Source organism: Parasteatoda tepidariorum, chromosome 3 (assembly GCF_982258835.1).
Source record: "Parasteatoda tepidariorum strain Cologne lab strain chromosome 3, Ptep-v5.0, whole genome shotgun sequence".
Lineage (NCBI taxonomy): Eukaryota > Metazoa > Arthropoda > Arachnida > Araneae > Theridiidae > Parasteatoda > Parasteatoda tepidariorum.
In genome coordinates, this window is record NC_141757.1 from 90046481 (window position 1) to 90062998 (window position 16518).

The following is a 16518-nucleotide window of genomic DNA, read 5'->3' on the forward strand; positions in this document are numbered from 1 at the left end:
ATGGAACATTGATGTCAGTAGAGTGTACTGATCTGTACGGGGAAATGGAACATTGATATCAGTAGAGTGTACGGGGAAATGGAACATTGATATCAGTAGAGTGTACTGTTCTGTACAAGGAAATGAGACATCATGGTCCCATCAGAAAAATAGACTGGTCTAAGTTAGGGAAAACAATATTAATGAAAGCATATTAGATAGGTTTAAACAAGAAAATGCAACATTGTTTATCTTTTTTAAAATGCAAGATTTAGCTGAATTGGTCAAATGCTCTGTATGCACCATAGTAAATTTTCTACTAGCTGAAGCAAGTGGAAAATTTAATATAAATTGATAAAATATAACAGGACAGTATAAAAAAATACTTATTTAAAGCATCTAAAAATGTTTTGAATATTTAAACACTGCTTAAGTGGAAGGATAAAAGAATTATATTCTAAAAAAACATACTTCTTTATACCTACACTATGCTAGTTTTAAAGTTAACTTTAATTTCCTTTTCATATTTCCAATTTAATTTTAAATATAATTTATTACTAAATTATATTTTATTGCTTAATATAACTATAAAAATAAACTTAAAATGTGAGTTCAAGAGGGTACTTTATTGGAAAAAATTCCTGGTATAAAAAAAATCATGCCGACGTATGAAACACCGGTTCTGGTATGATACTGGATCGGGAATTATACCAGACCCAGCGTTTCATCAGCCAGTATCATACCGAAGCTGGTGCTTCACAAGTTAGCAGGATACTGGCTCCGGTATAATACCTAAATTGTAGTTTCATTATCTAGTATCATGCTAAAGCCAGCATATACTGGTACTAGTGTACTGTGCTCAGCATACTGGAATAGTGTTTTAAAAACCGGTTTATTCTTAAAACAAGCGTATCAAATTGTGTGTTACTACAGTTTGATACAGGATTGTTAGTGAACAGCTCTGAGCGGGAAAATAAAACATTGATACACAATTGGGTAAATAAGTTAAGTCACCTGATCTATACAAAGAAATAAAATACTGACATCAGTTAACACTTTATCAAAAACTATAGTTTGCATTATGTTTATAAAAACAAATTAACTTTTTTTTAAGCTTCTTTATAGTTAATTAAATTTTTTTAAACAATAAATTAAAATGTTAGAAAATTATTGTCAATAATTTTTGAATCTACAATACTACACAAAAAAATGTTTTGGAGATGGATGGATGGATTAGAAATGTTACTTTATAGATAGCCAAAAACCTGACTAAAATAAACAAGTCAATTTATTGTCATTTCAAGACCCCCCTCTCCCCCCATTGTGTTTGACATAGCATTCTAAGAGTAAAAAGTTTCAATATTTAAGAAAGAAAAAAATGACAGAACAATCTTAAAGTATACCATAGGCTTTAAATCCTTATACACACAAATGATATACCATTTATTTGATTTTTATCTATAGATAGCTTGTGCTAAGCATTTGTCATCTTACCAAATATGCTAAACTTGAAATTTGGCAAAACAAAAATGTTATTTTGGGGAAAGTATTGGCGAATGCAGTTTTTGAACAAAAAGAAAAATTTATCCATTCATTGTTCATTTACTCCTCCCCAACAGCAAAATTATTCTTAATTTGTAGTTGCATTTTTATAAAATAATTCAATTTATAATAAATATGCATTTTCCTACAGAAAAAATCAATCATAAAAAAATTGTTAAGATTTACCTTTGGCTTAGAATTTTAAAAACTGGCTAATAATTTTAAATCCTTAGCATGGGTTATGTATATATAGATAGTAATATCATAATTAAAGGTCAGTAATTAAAAAGAGCAGGTAAACAAATAAAACACAACAACAGCAGCAAAATTATAATGGAAAATCATACTTAATACAATGGGAAATTAAACAGTAAGAATAACCTAATCCAAATTTGCAAAAAATTATAGTTTAAAATTAAATAAAATTAGCATTATTAAGAGAAAATAGTAAAACGTCATAGTAAAAGGTAATAATATACAGATAAATTTGCTATACAGAGTGAAGAGTATATTAAGACTCGTGTAATGTAGGTATTTATAAAAAAAGTTCGCATGTTTCGCACAGAACTTTTAAATTAAAACATATTTCAAATTTTGAAAAAACCGAATCACACACTCTTTTTCAATTTTCACTACTTAACACAGTCAAAATAATTCAGAGCAATAGTAACGCATTGCAGAGGAGGCCTAACCAAATCTTTTTCGCAGCATCCACGTCTGGCTCATTCATTAGTCTATCACTCTTACAATGGTGGAGAAGATATCATCAAATGGTGGAGAGTAAAAACGAGTGGAGGAAATTAACAGCAGTATTTGTGAAGTGATCAGCTTTATCATATCCAGAAATGTCGCAATGGCTCAAGGAATAGAAAGTTTGCACTGACCACAGTGCTGACGTAAAATATCCTTAGTGGTAGACGGATCATGACGCCAGACTAACCGTGACATGTTTGCCTGGTTTTCTTCTCCATGTACCCCAAATACAAGTCTTGTCATGCATTCCATTCAGCTAGAAAATTTTAAACAGAACTTATCAATGTAAAAGTATTTTATTTGAATAAGTTGTTAAAAGTTTTCATCACAATGTACACAAATACATTCATGAAGATTTTATTACATTAAGAATAGGTTTAGCCAAAATAATTTTTAAATTTAATATTATTGATAATTTAATATTATTGAACTAATTTAACACGTTGAATGCCATAGGGGTCACCAGTGACTGGCGCTGAGTTTGTTTGTAGCACCCCAGGGGTCACCAATGAACGGCGAAGCCTAGATTACTAGAAACGCATAATTAGAATAAATTTTTAATGCTCCTAATTTTTTTATATTATTATCATTACTAAGAAGAAGGTTAGAAGAAATTAGGTTGGAAGAAATTAATGCAATACATACTGAAAAAATCATTTTGGCCAGACGGGCAAGCCGTGTAAAATTAGCGTGGCATTCAACATGTTAAAGAAAAGAAAAAAAAGTTAAATCCAGCTAAGATTAAATTCATAAGAAAGTGTAAGGATTGTTTTTAACCCATAACGAAAATGGAGTAAACAAAGAAAATTTAAATGCAAATAGAAAAGTAATTATTTATAAAAATAACTACTTATAAAAATAATTATTGTTTATAAAAATATTTAATAATTGAAAATTTTTTTTGCATTTGCTTGAACACAGTCAAGACAGAGTAGCAAAAAAATATTTAATTATATCATTTAGTTATACTAATAACATAAATTTTATGTAATTAATTAATTATACTAATAATATAAATTTAGATTACCCAAACATTAAATTGCCTTTCAGAGAGCAAAAAAAAAATTTCACTGTATATAAAGTTTTTACACATATCTTTACCTTAAAATCAATATATATTTTTTTAAAATATTGTTATCAAGCTTCGCTTCATATTTTTTGGCTACAGTTCAGGAAAAGCATTAAAAATAACAAAAGAATTTGTGATTAACACTTAAAATATAATGCAAAGTTTAAAAATATTATACACAACTAAATAAATAATTAATTTGTTACTAACGATGATATTAATGGGAATTTATGTAAATAACATGTGAACAATGTGCTTCTATTAAAGTCTCATAAAGAAACCCAGAAAAAAAAACATAAAAAATACTTTCTTCTCATGCAATGGAAGGAATCTGTATATGATATACGAGTATATCGTAACCCTACCTATGCATGCACATGCAGTAATAATTCAAGAATAATATATATGTATAGATAGCTTAAAATATCAATAAAACTCAAGCATACGTTTTAATATTTCTTTTACTAACAAAGATGTAAATAAAAGTAAGAAATAAAGAAAAAATTACACTTACTAAAATATTTCTCCACATAATATGCTTCATTCTTTCCATGACGCTCTATTGTAAACATTGAACGTAAGTCGAAGTAATGTGATTGGCTGTAACTTCAGACTGAGAAACGGAATGAACTGGGGAAAAAGTTTAAAAGGAACTTTCTCAAAATTGGGAGTGTAGGCAGCTTTATATGATTTAACGAACGATTAAAACAGATTTAACGAACGATTAAAAGTCGATTCTCGTATTTTGCATGCTCCCCTTTCGTTTCTGAATTAATAACTCCTTTTTGCTTTTATAGATTCAATTGGATTGAATTAACTATGTTTCTACAAAACAAATTTACTTATTTAATTCAAAAAAGTTTATTTTGTTTTATGATCTAAATTTATTTAAAACAAATTTCAAAAAGGGACTGAAATTTATAAATTTATGATGGCGAGGTTAATGTTTGAAGGTAAAAGGTTTGAGATTTTACATGAATTTTTAATTTATGTAAATGTATTTCTTTTGCTATGAAGTTGTTTGAAACCTAAAATAATTAATTTATTTTGCGAATAGTTCTAGTTTAGTAAAAATTCAATAATAATAATAAATCAATAAAAATTAATAACAACTTATAATAAAATTTAAAGTGATACAATTAATAATATTTTTTTTTGCCATCATGACTTTGATTAAAATAAATTTTGTAAATTACAAAATAAATAAGTAAGTAAATGATAAACTAATAAAAACAAGTTTTATTATTAAATTACTTTTATTATAAAATTACTTTCATTTGAATGACTTTAAGCAGATTTTAAAGTTATTAAAATGTGTAAAAGTTTTACTCAAAAACTTCCTTTCTTCCAAAATTATAAAATGATTTTAATAATTTTAAATATGTATTCTTTAATTAGTGCACATAGAAAGTGTACGTTTTCACTACCCTTAATATATATGTTAAGAATCCTTATAAAAATCTAAGAAATTAATTATCGGAAATCAGTATATAATCAAGAAAAAAAAATTATAAAATAATGAAGAATTATTAACTAAGTAATCTAATTTTAAAAGGTCGTAACCTGTTAGATTTCTGGAAAAATATGTATTGTAAGCAAACGTATATAAAGTAATTCTATAGGCACCTGTTGATGTATTAATGAAAACAAATATCGACTAATAAAATACCTATTGATCAATAATTGCTAAGTTTTACTGGTGTCAATAAAAATCTGTAGATATCAGTTCATACATTGATAAAACAAGTAGAATACCTAACTGATCAACATCTATTGATACAAGTACCCTACTGATGTCAGTAATCATCAGTTGAAGTGTGAAATATAGACAAGTATATACCAATAGAGTACCTACTGATCAATATCCATTGATACCAATACACTGCTGATATCAGTTGAAATGTCAATGGGAACAAGTACAGACCAATAGAATTCTATTGATCAATATCTATTGATACCAGTACACTACTGATATCAGTTGAAATGTCAATAGGAACAAGTACAGACCAATAGAATACCCTATTGTTCAACATCTATTGATGCCAATACACTACTGATATCAGTTGACATCAGTTGAAACATCAATAGAAACAAGTACAGACCAATAGAATTCTATTGATATCAATAAATGTTTTTATTGATTTCTATTGATCATTTTTTGTAGGGTATATATATATATATATATATATATATATATATATATATATATATATATATATATATATATATATATATATATATATATATATATATATACACACGAGGTAAGCTTTGTTGGAGACCTGTATCAGTATAAACTAAAAATAACTTCCCCAGAAGTTCCCAATTTTCGTTTTAAGTCAAAATAGCGCTGATACCCAATTTATCATAGCTTGAAATCAATTAGATCAAACTTTAGACATTGTTTTTGTTTCTCAACCGTATTATTAAAAATGCTTCCCTTAAGAAAATATTAATTTATGGTTATTAATTTAAAGTTTCCTTATTGCCTTGCAAAAGCATTCTTCGGAAAAAACGTAAAAATCTATAAAAGCTATAAAAAAGTTATTAAACTGCCCTCCAATTTCTTTGTGCAGGAAAATTGCTTTTGATAGATTCCATTAAAAATAACGAACATTTGTACTGAAGTCAGGATTAATTAAGTATAAAATATATGAGTTTTAGAAATTTTGATTTTTTATTATTGCCTGAAAGTAATTGGAAAATAAACATACTTTCAAACAATTTGATTTGTTTATGAAAAATGAATATTATTACGCTGGCTAATAATAGTTATTTACAAATATATATATATATATATATATATATATATATATATATATATATATATATATATATATATATATATATATATATATATATAATTGTTTAATGCTAATTGATTTTCTCTAAGAAATTAAGAACGTCGAAAATACGTTCCCTTCCTCTGAAATAACATCAATGTTTCACGTGTGTGCAGTCGCATATAAAAGTGTGACCGAAGTGATTAATTATCCAACTTTCTTAATGGCTAGTTTATATATCAGTTATACGTGATTTTAAATGCATAATTTCTATTAACGCTCAGCTCCAGCCATTCTCATTTCGGCTCATGATGGACTTTCGATGATTTGTACCCATCAAATTCAGAAAATTAGTTGTGTTGGAGCTGTGTTACTACTCTTAACTAACGTTAAAAGTAGTTCATAGGATCGTTACAAACTACTGTTTTTTTGTAACGCACTACTCACTACGTTACTTTCGCAAAAAAGTAGCACACTACACTACATATATATTGATTGTAAATATGCGTGTAATTTTGTAAATATTATTTTATTATTAGGCTAAATAGCAAACGGGACCTCAAATAAACAGTTTAATTGGAAAATTTGGGAGGAAATCGCTTATTTCTAACGTAATTTAGAGAGAAAATAACGCGCAATGCATTTCTTTTGGAAAACTCGGTAGTGGATGTTTTTGCAAACTTGGCAATAATTTTGGTGACTTGGCGATATTCAGCGACTATTTTGGCAACAATATGATAGTTCCGGAAAATTCGAATTTTGAAGCGATGGAACTAATATTGACGAAGTTAAACGAGAGTTGTCCAGAATCATGTTGAATTTTCCCGGATACATTCACCAAGTCTATATAAATATGAGTGTGCCTCTCGGAGAGAGTAATAGTGTGCATAAGAGTGGCGAATATTAGTCTGTTTATGACTGAAATATTGTTCTAATTTGGGAAAGTCTTGTGAACCTTCTGTGATTTCAAAGCATATGATTTGTTATATACCAGCTAGTTAATTGTGCTGTAATTGAGTGTTGAAAATTGATGTATTTATGTATATATATATATATATATTTAGACCTTAACGAAACACTCCTTCGCACACATTTAAATTCACATTCGGTCCTTAAATCTATTTTTGGCTCAAGCACGTCTTAACTAAATGTAAGACATTTTTCCCTTTATTTTTTGTAGGAATTGCGTTACTTATTTAATAAACCAATTGTAATTATTAATGATTCCTTTTTTCCGTAAGATATAACAAAATAGAGGGGAAATCATATGCTACTTTCCCTAGGATAAGAACTAAAGCACACAGTTTTTGGTATGCAATTTGAGCTCCGCCAATGTTAAAAATGTTTTGAATATACAATGTGAAGCTAAATAAAGTATTTTTGCCCTCTAACTGCTTTCTGCGTGGCTCAAGACTCAAGCATGACTGTCTCCTTTTCATACATATATATATATATATATATATATATATATATATATATATATATATACACTGGTTATCATAAATTAAGGAAAATTCACAAAAATCGCGATAACTCAAGAAATTACACATGGAATTTTATGAAACTTACCCACAATATACAACACATAGTAAGGTATTAAACAACATAAAAAGAAATTATCAGACATTAATAGTAGTATAGAAATTAGCACATGTATAAAATAAACAAATTGGAAGTATCGGTTTGCAATAGAAAAAGTACCTTTAATATGGAATATGATTGCCTCTAGAAGCAATACAGCACAAACAGCGATGTGTGATGCTTTCAATTATGCGGTCTATCAGTTCAATAGGAAGTGAGAGCCATTGCTCTTGTAAAGCAGTTGCAAGCGTGGCAAGGGTCTGAGGGGGCGGATTGATGGCAGATACACGCCTCCCTAGAGCATCCCAAACGTGCTCGATAGGATTCAAGTCCGGGGATCGAGCTGGCCACTCCATGCGAGTAATTGTTTCCTGTTGAAGATAATCATCAACAATGCGAGCTCTGTGTGGTCTTGCATTATCGTCCTGTAACAGGAAGCAATCACCAATTGCCCCGGCATATGGGCGCACATAAGCATCAAGGATGTTGTCTCGATAAACCTGAGCATTCACGGTTCCCCTTGGAAAGACATGGAGGTATGTGCGCCCTCCTAAGGATATGCCTCCCCAAACACAGACACTGCCTCTTCCGTATGCATCTCTTTCACGGATGTTTGATGGATGATAACGGGTCCCAGGTTCTCTCCATATCAAATAACGTCTACTGTCACTTTCTAGACTAAACCTGGACTCATCCGTAAAGAGAACAGGCCTCCATTGATCTGACGTCCAGTGGACATGTTGTCGGGCCCACTGCAAACGGTCTCTCCTATGGCGTGATGTGAGCGGCACGCAAATGGCTGGTCGTCTCGCATACAGACCACCTTCGTGGAGCCTTCTGCGCACAGTTGACGTTGACACCAACCTTCCGGTGGCTGCAGCAAGAGAGGATCTAAGATGTGTCGGAGTAGCGGTTCTATTCCTGCGTGCACTTAATGTCAAATATCGGTCATCGGCACTGGTCGTAACAGTTGGCCGTCCTTGACTGAACCTCCTAGATGCCGAATCTGTGGTTTGAAATTGCCTCCAAAGTCTATGAACCACAGATGGACTCACATTTAGCCATCTGGCCACTTCTGATTGACTCTGCCCTGCCTCTAGTCTCCCGATGGCTCTCCATCGTAGTTCTTCAGGCAAATGATGCCTAGAGGTCATTATTACGAATTGGCTATCTCAGATTTTCAATGTCGCAATCACAGTAAAATTTGTGTGCTTTCTCTCAAACTTGGACTTTTATGCTCCAGGCAGATGACGTAAGCCGAGTGCAGCGCCACTAATTTGCATATTGCAATTTTACTCAGCTACTCTTAGTGGACAACATATGCAAATTTTGCACGGTTTGGCTTACTTTTGAAAGAGTTATCGCTATTTTTGTGATTTTTCCTTAATTTATGATAACCAGTGTATATATATATATATATATATATATATCTATATCTATATCTATATCTATATCTATCTATCTCTCTCTCTCTCTCTCTCTCTCTCTATATATATATATATATATATATATATATATATATATATATATATATATATATATATATATATATATATATATATATATATATATATATATATATATATATATATAAGATTTTTTAACAAATTTAAAAAAAAAAATTCTTGGTAAAGATGATGCAATTTTTTAATTGTTATTTGTCCGAATTCAACCAAAACAGTCAAAACACCATAAAAAAAGATAACATTTAAACTTTTAAGTGTGAGAGAAAACGTTTAATGATTTTTTTTACATAATACTGTTTAAGAATTGAAATTATGTCCACTTCTTGGCTTTGTCAATTTCTTCCACTTCTAGGCCTAGTTATTTTCTACTATGAAGCTGGGTACATACTGTATCTGAGAGGGCTATTCGGTCAATCTCATGGAATTTTGAGAAGGGTTTCGAATCCCAGTGTCGATACCACGATAAAATTCTTGAGCTTGTAAAATGCATTTTTTCCATTCCTTCAATACATCATGAGTTTCTAGTGTTCTACATACTTTTTAATCAATGATTCTAGGCAATTAGAATATAAAACTATCAACCACGCATAAAGGACACTACTCCAGCAGAGCTCCACTGTCCATTCAAGTTATTTATGGTCGATTACTGCTGTCGATTGTTTTACCGTAATTTCAGAAAGAAAATTATAACAGTACTTAAGTCAACCTAAAAAATTGATAATAATTATGTTACCAATAGATAAATAAATTCCAAGGTTTATGTGACACATAAGAGAAATACCTACAGAAAGTTTTTTTTTCCCTTTAAAAACTTCCTGCAAGAGATCTGATATAAATTTGTATGCTTAGTGGTTCTTAATTTTTCAAAAGAATGGATTTTTAAAATAAAATAAATTAGTTATGAAATATTTATAATATGTATTACCTAAAATTCAATCAATGTTGTATGTGGGTAATCACTCTGGAAAAATGTAATAAAATAGCCGGAATCAGCTGTACTGTCCAAGTGCTAGCAGTACAAGTTTTAAAATTTTCAAAAATTTAAATCATAAGACTTTATTCTAAGGTGGTATTTTCTCGTATAAAAAGTAAGCTTAAATGAAGGCATGCTTAAAAAATAACTTTTGACGGACGAGACCGAATTGCAGAAAATATAACTATACTTTTAATGTTAGATATGGATTTATACATTTATACTGTTTGTTAAATCATTAAGATTTACTCATTTATTAAATGTTTAACAAAATTATATATTTATCAATATTGTAATAAAACTCTGATATTACTAACCTGTAGACGAGAAATATTACTCGGAATAATTACATTAGAGTTTTTTTGCTGTAGAAACACTGAAAAGATTCGAAGCTTTAACTTCCAACAAAGAATTTAAAATCATAATCTTGATCAGTTTAACGTTTCAATTCCTTTATTTACTTTACCACAGAAAATATAATTATATCATCGAACATTTGGTAAAAAAAATCTAAACACCTAATTTTAACGCAATGAGGTTAATTTTATTCAAATAACTATGTTAATAAAGCCTACTAATTTTTTCTTAATAACTTTTAGATTTAAATACTTTTAGTTATTATGATATTATCACTAGTAAATACCGCAGTGTTTAAGTCAAATAAATCTATTGAAATGCACTCTTCTTCCGAAACTTTAAAATCCTTTTTTCTTTGTTGCAACTATTTTCAGTTACTTTCACCTGGTATATCAATCAATAAAATTTGCATTCATTTAACTAATAGCACCTCATGGAAAGTATAATCAATTTATTTGTGAAATGGAACAATGGGCCATTAAGCCAAATCTCTATGAATGAGAGTTTTGTATGATCTCGCATTTTCAGAAAACCAATAATGGAACTCCTTTAATAGAAGAGTAACACTTTTCCGCAGACTGGTGATGTAAATCAGATTTTCCAACTTCTAGAGTTTGTATCAACATGTTAATATGTTTCAATTTTATCTCTTTGAGAAAAGTGTCAGATACCAGATAAACTTCTGAGGCACATTATCGGATAGCACTGCCATAAAAGAAGCAACAAAATTACTTTCGTCACTCTTGTAAAAAATATTTCACGTATAAGAAATTTAATTAATATTTCTAAAGGATGTTCAAAAATGCGTGGGCATATATTTAATTTCTGTTTTAAAATTACCAAAGGGTAAATTTAAGTTTTAAACCAAATATGTCTAATTTTAAAGCACATTTTAGATTTTAGGAACAGTAATTGTTTGCAATTATATTAATTGCTAAAAATAATTATTAGCAATTGTTAAAAAAAAGAGGAAAAAAAATTACAAAAAAACTAGGAATTCTTTGTTACAGCTGCTAAATAATCTCTTAGGCAAAAGACATCCAAAGAGTTTTTATAGTAAGCAAAGATTAAATAAGAATTTTAATAAAATGCTTGAGGATGACATTGCTGTGGATGACAGAGCAAAATGATAAGTTTTAGATTTATCTGAATAGCAAAGGAAATCAAATCTGGGAAACCAAAGTGTTTGAAAGCTAAAACATTTCAGGGTCTTTTAATTTAGAACTTTTTTTTTGCTTTGATTATAAATCTATATAGTACTTACATCGAGATTGTTAAGCGGCAGCAAACAGGGGATAAAAAACAAGAGCGCATTGATCTTCGCGTAATAGACAAAAACGTGATCGCTGCCATATTAGATAAGAGGTACGTTTCGCACCTATCGAAATATAGCATACCAGGATTGGATTGTGAATTTAATAATACACCACTCTACTAAAACTAATAACTTTCAAACTACGCTGAAAAATAAAAAAAAGATTATGTTCAGCTAAAATTAGCAGAAATATTACAGTAATTCCTGCAAAATATATATATACATTGTTGACAAGTCCTTTATGTCTACAAGAAGAAGCTGTTGTTGTTGCCGTATGCCAATAAGGCAAAGGGTGCGATTGTTCTTGTTTCCAGTGGTGCCATATATTTCCAAGTATTCGACTTCTGCCACACACATACGTCATAACTGTTTATAGGGTGGACCAATTAATACATTTATTCATTATTCCATAAATCGTAATTTTGAGCTGAATCAGAGATTTCCAATTCAGTAACCCTAGAAGTACTTTTTTTGTTATGGGAACATTGGTGACTTAGTAACCCAACAGATTTAATGTGCGCCAATCCCGATTTACTTCACGAGGAGATTTTGGCTGGTTGGATTGGAACTCATGTTCTCCTGAACGTGAGCCCAGCGCCCTGCCAACCAGGCTATCCTTGCCCACAAAAGAAACTGTAAGTTACCGAAATAACTCAGAAATTAGTGAACCATCTGCTTCATTTTTTCAAGGTGTTCTACCCAATATAGACTTTTTTTTCTCTTAGCACGTAAAACTAACTGAAAAATATTAAAAAAAAAACAAATAAAATTCTATGATTGGCTTAGACAGTGTGTTGGCACAGAAAGTTCTATTAAATCTTATGTAGTGTTTTCTTCAATACCAATTTTATGCTAATAAATGACAATATCATTAAATAATTTATTGTGTTTATTATAAAACTCATAATCCATAATAATAAAAGTTTATGTGATTCTCTTAAGGCACCAGAACCGTTTGCTGTTGCTCCTGAAATTCGGGCAGTGGGTGAGAGGGGTAATTTTAACCTTCATTCCAAAAATTCTTTTAAAAATTTCAAACAGAAGGAAGAGAAAAATGGATTTTTTTGAAAGATTTTAGCGTTAGGCATTTTTTTTAAAAATTAAACTGAAGAGGGTTCTATTTCCCTTCAAATATTTCAAAGATACTAATTATTGTTGTTAATTAGCTTTAAGCTTTTTTTTGAGTTTTTACGTGCTTTTTAATAACTAAGTATTTATTATTCATTATGTCAGCTAAAATGATCAATGTGATGTTGCAACATGCGTGGACAACATTACCAAATTAATATTTCTGAAGTTATCTGTAACCAGGTGTTTATTTTGCCAATAAAAATGTGCTTCCGCAAAACTAAATTATTTAAAATCAACACCAGTTGCAAAAAAGAAAGTTATGCACTGAAAAGGAAAATAAATGAAAAAATGATATTATTTTGTTTAAGAGAAACATAAAGATAAACGCCTTACTATAATTGACGCCTAGTTAATTTTGATAATAGGTACTAAGCGAATTAAAAAAAACAATCTGTGTAGAAAAAGCAAAATTAATGAAGAAATATTAACCGTTGTTCAGGAGAAGCTTCAAATGCTTTATGCTTTATTAATTGTGATAAAAAGCACTACTGGTGTTATGGTAATTAGACCATTATTAATAAATGGCAAATATACTAATACTCGTATAATGTATAACATTAGTATGTTTAGTACATATTAAAACTGCACCAGCACAGTGCAGCTTTATTATAAATACAGCGGAAAGACATTTTTTACTACCCCTTAAAAGTGATAAGTATTGCAGTATTGTAGATAAATTCTTGATTACGATAATTTTTGAAAATTATGAATCTGCCTCGAGCAACTGCTTAATGTCATATGATACTGAATACAGTTGATCTGTATTTTGATATGATGAACTACGTAAATTGTGTTTTGTTCAATCTAATAGCCTAAGGCCACGGAAAAGGGTGACAAATAATTATAAATAAAGAAAAATATTGGAATCATTTCTGCTCTATTAATTGTGTTAGTATATCTTTCAGCTTCGCTTATGATTTAAGTTTTATTTCGAATTAGTCAATTTATTAATTATTTATTTATTTTTATCCCTTAAAAGAACGGTAATGCAGCTATTAATTTTATTAAATAACTAATCATAAAATCAATTCAATTTACTTAGTCAATATTGATATATAAGAGGTAAATAAACACATTGAAGCATTAAATCATTAAGTCAAATTGGAAAACGCACAAGGCAGCTAAGTCAAATTTGTTTTATATAAAATAGAAATAAGACATAAATAAAATCATAATAATTAAAATAAAAACATAAATGTATGTTTGCAGAACAAGGGCACTGTTAGTTCTGGTTAAATCCACTAACAGCAGAAAGGCTCCTGTGTGTTTGCAGGCAGTGTGTCCCCTGATGAAGTACTGTTCTGCAAAAACACATTTATATTCCTATTTTAATTATTAAAATTTCATTTATGTCGTATTTCCATTTTATTAAATAGCATCATATTCTAATTACACAATATCAAATTTTATTTCGATGCAAAACACCGACTTAAGTGTTTATTAGTGTATAAATATATTTCGTAATAATGAATATCATATTTTCAAAAAATGAGGAAAGGAAGGAGAAATATTTTATTTCCAACTTGTAACAAAATTCTAAAGAACTAAAAATATACCTGCAAATGACCGTTACCGAGTTTCAGACTGTCACCTTTTTTTAAGTACACTTCAGAAACATCCTTTTCAACAATAGGCCGAGATACTTCATCTGAAGTTGTTCTGTTACGTGAATGGGCTACTTTGGAAGGCATCCAAAATTCTTTTACAGCGATTGGTTAACATTGATCTATTCTTGTTAGCCTTGAGCCTTATAGCCGAAATGAGGTTGGCTTTTTGTGGAAAATGTCTAACTGCCATCCTTAAACCATTCACTATATTTTTTCGTTAAATTCATTCTACGATAACAGTTTTAATGTGTGTTTTAATAGTTTTTAGGATAACTGGTGTTTGATTTTACAGAAGAGAAGTTTAGTAAATTTTATTCTTAGTCGAAGTATTCGGTAGTTTGAATAAAATTTAGTTTATGATTTTATATTTTAATGTAATTTAAATATAATTCTTAGCAGGGAGAAATTAAAGATTCCCATTTATGCTGCTTGTAAGCAATTTTTTTTATTCATTGATTCATAAAAAGACAAGTTTTCTTCATTTTTATTCCAAGTCAACTTTTTATAAAACTGATAGTTTATATTTTTAATATTCAATATCACTAAAATTTATCCTGAGTGTCCTGAATTTTTTTTTATTCTTAGTCAAAATATTCGGAAGTTTGGATACAATTTAAGATTTTTATTTTAACTATTTAATGTCATTAAAATATATCGTATATGTAATTCTTAACAGGTTGAAATTAAAGATTTTCCATTTAAGTTAAATGAAAAAAAAATTTCTGATTCTTGAAAAAAAAAGAGAAAGAGAAGCATTTTTGTTCCTTGTTAAGTTATTTCAAAGATTAAATAAGTCTTATAGTTTATATTTTTCATATTCGATATCACTAACATATAACGTGTACGTGTTACTGTGAAAAATTGAAATTGCTGATAATCGCTTGGTAAATATTTGAAATATATGCTGAAATATATGATTGAGTAATAGTTAATTTTGTAATATTTAAACATTTATTCGATATCTTAATATCCTAGGAGATAAATTATGGAAAATATCAGCATTGGAAATGCTGAGCAGGTGTGAAGAAAACGACCGGTATTCTCGGCCCCCATGCTTTTTAAGAATGGAAATTTTTGGCCGATATACCGTAAACGGAAGTGTTTTTTTTTGTTGTAAAGTTAAGCGCCATTGTCGGGTATACACTTGCCCAGTATTCTGTATACCTGTTTTCAAACTTTAGTGCTATTTTCTGGTATACATTTGTCTGGCTTCCTAACACTGATGTTTACCTCATCTATCCTAATTGGATATTAAATTATCAAATAAATAAATTAACATCAAAGTGTGCACAACAAACTTTCCGGCATTCACTGAAAGTCGACATTTACTTTAGATTTCGGTCTTTCACAATAACTTATACCATACAAATTAGTGAGGAAAAATTTATTTCGGAGATTTTTTACTCAAGTTGCAAGAAATCAATTTTTTTCTGATATATGTTTGGATTTAATTTTAAAAGCTATGCATACATTTTTAAAATTACTAAAAAAAGTTCCGTAAAAAGCTTTGAAGAGTAGAGACGAAAAGAAAAGTGCAGCATTAAATGTTTTTCTTTCTTTCTTTTTACTTCTGAACTGCATATACATTAATAGTAACTTTTTGTTCAACACCAATAACTGGAAATCCATCATTTCAAAAAAATAATGCTGCATTCTTTGAATTTACTTAAAACAATTTTAAAAAATAATGAAAAATATTATGGCCTACTGATTAAAATAAATTGAAAGAATAGCCATCAATTACATTGAAACTGGGTGATTCAACTGTTTTGTGACAAACGCAATGCACGAAATGTATTAATATATATCTCAAAAACGTTCTTTGAAAAACGATACATATGTATGAAATATTTTTGTTCTAAAAGTCAAAACATAAAAAGTATTTCGAATCATAATCATCAAAAATTCTGTGTAAAATAATAATGTTTTACCCTCTATGGCCTATGAGTGATTCCCCTCCGT

At 29.2% G+C, this 16518-nt stretch overlaps 2 long non-coding RNA genes across 2 annotated transcripts; both read right to left on the reverse strand.

The window, feature by feature from the left end:
• Positions 1-1366: 1366 nt before the first annotated feature.
• LOC147813948 (uncharacterized) lies at positions 1367-3931 on the reverse strand. The gene is made up of 2 exons (XR_015432648.1): positions 3858-3931; positions 1367-2530 (listed from the first exon to the last, which is right to left on the reverse strand). It is a non-coding gene; the product is annotated as an uncharacterized LOC147813948 (long non-coding RNA).
• A 5511-nt stretch (positions 3932-9442) lies between these two features.
• LOC147813949 (uncharacterized) lies at positions 9443-14770 on the reverse strand. Its single transcript, XR_015432281.1, has 2 exons — positions 14506-14770; positions 9443-9879 (listed from the first exon to the last, which is right to left on the reverse strand). It is a non-coding gene; the product is annotated as an uncharacterized LOC147813949 (long non-coding RNA).
• Between the last annotated feature and the right edge of the window lie 1748 nt (positions 14771-16518).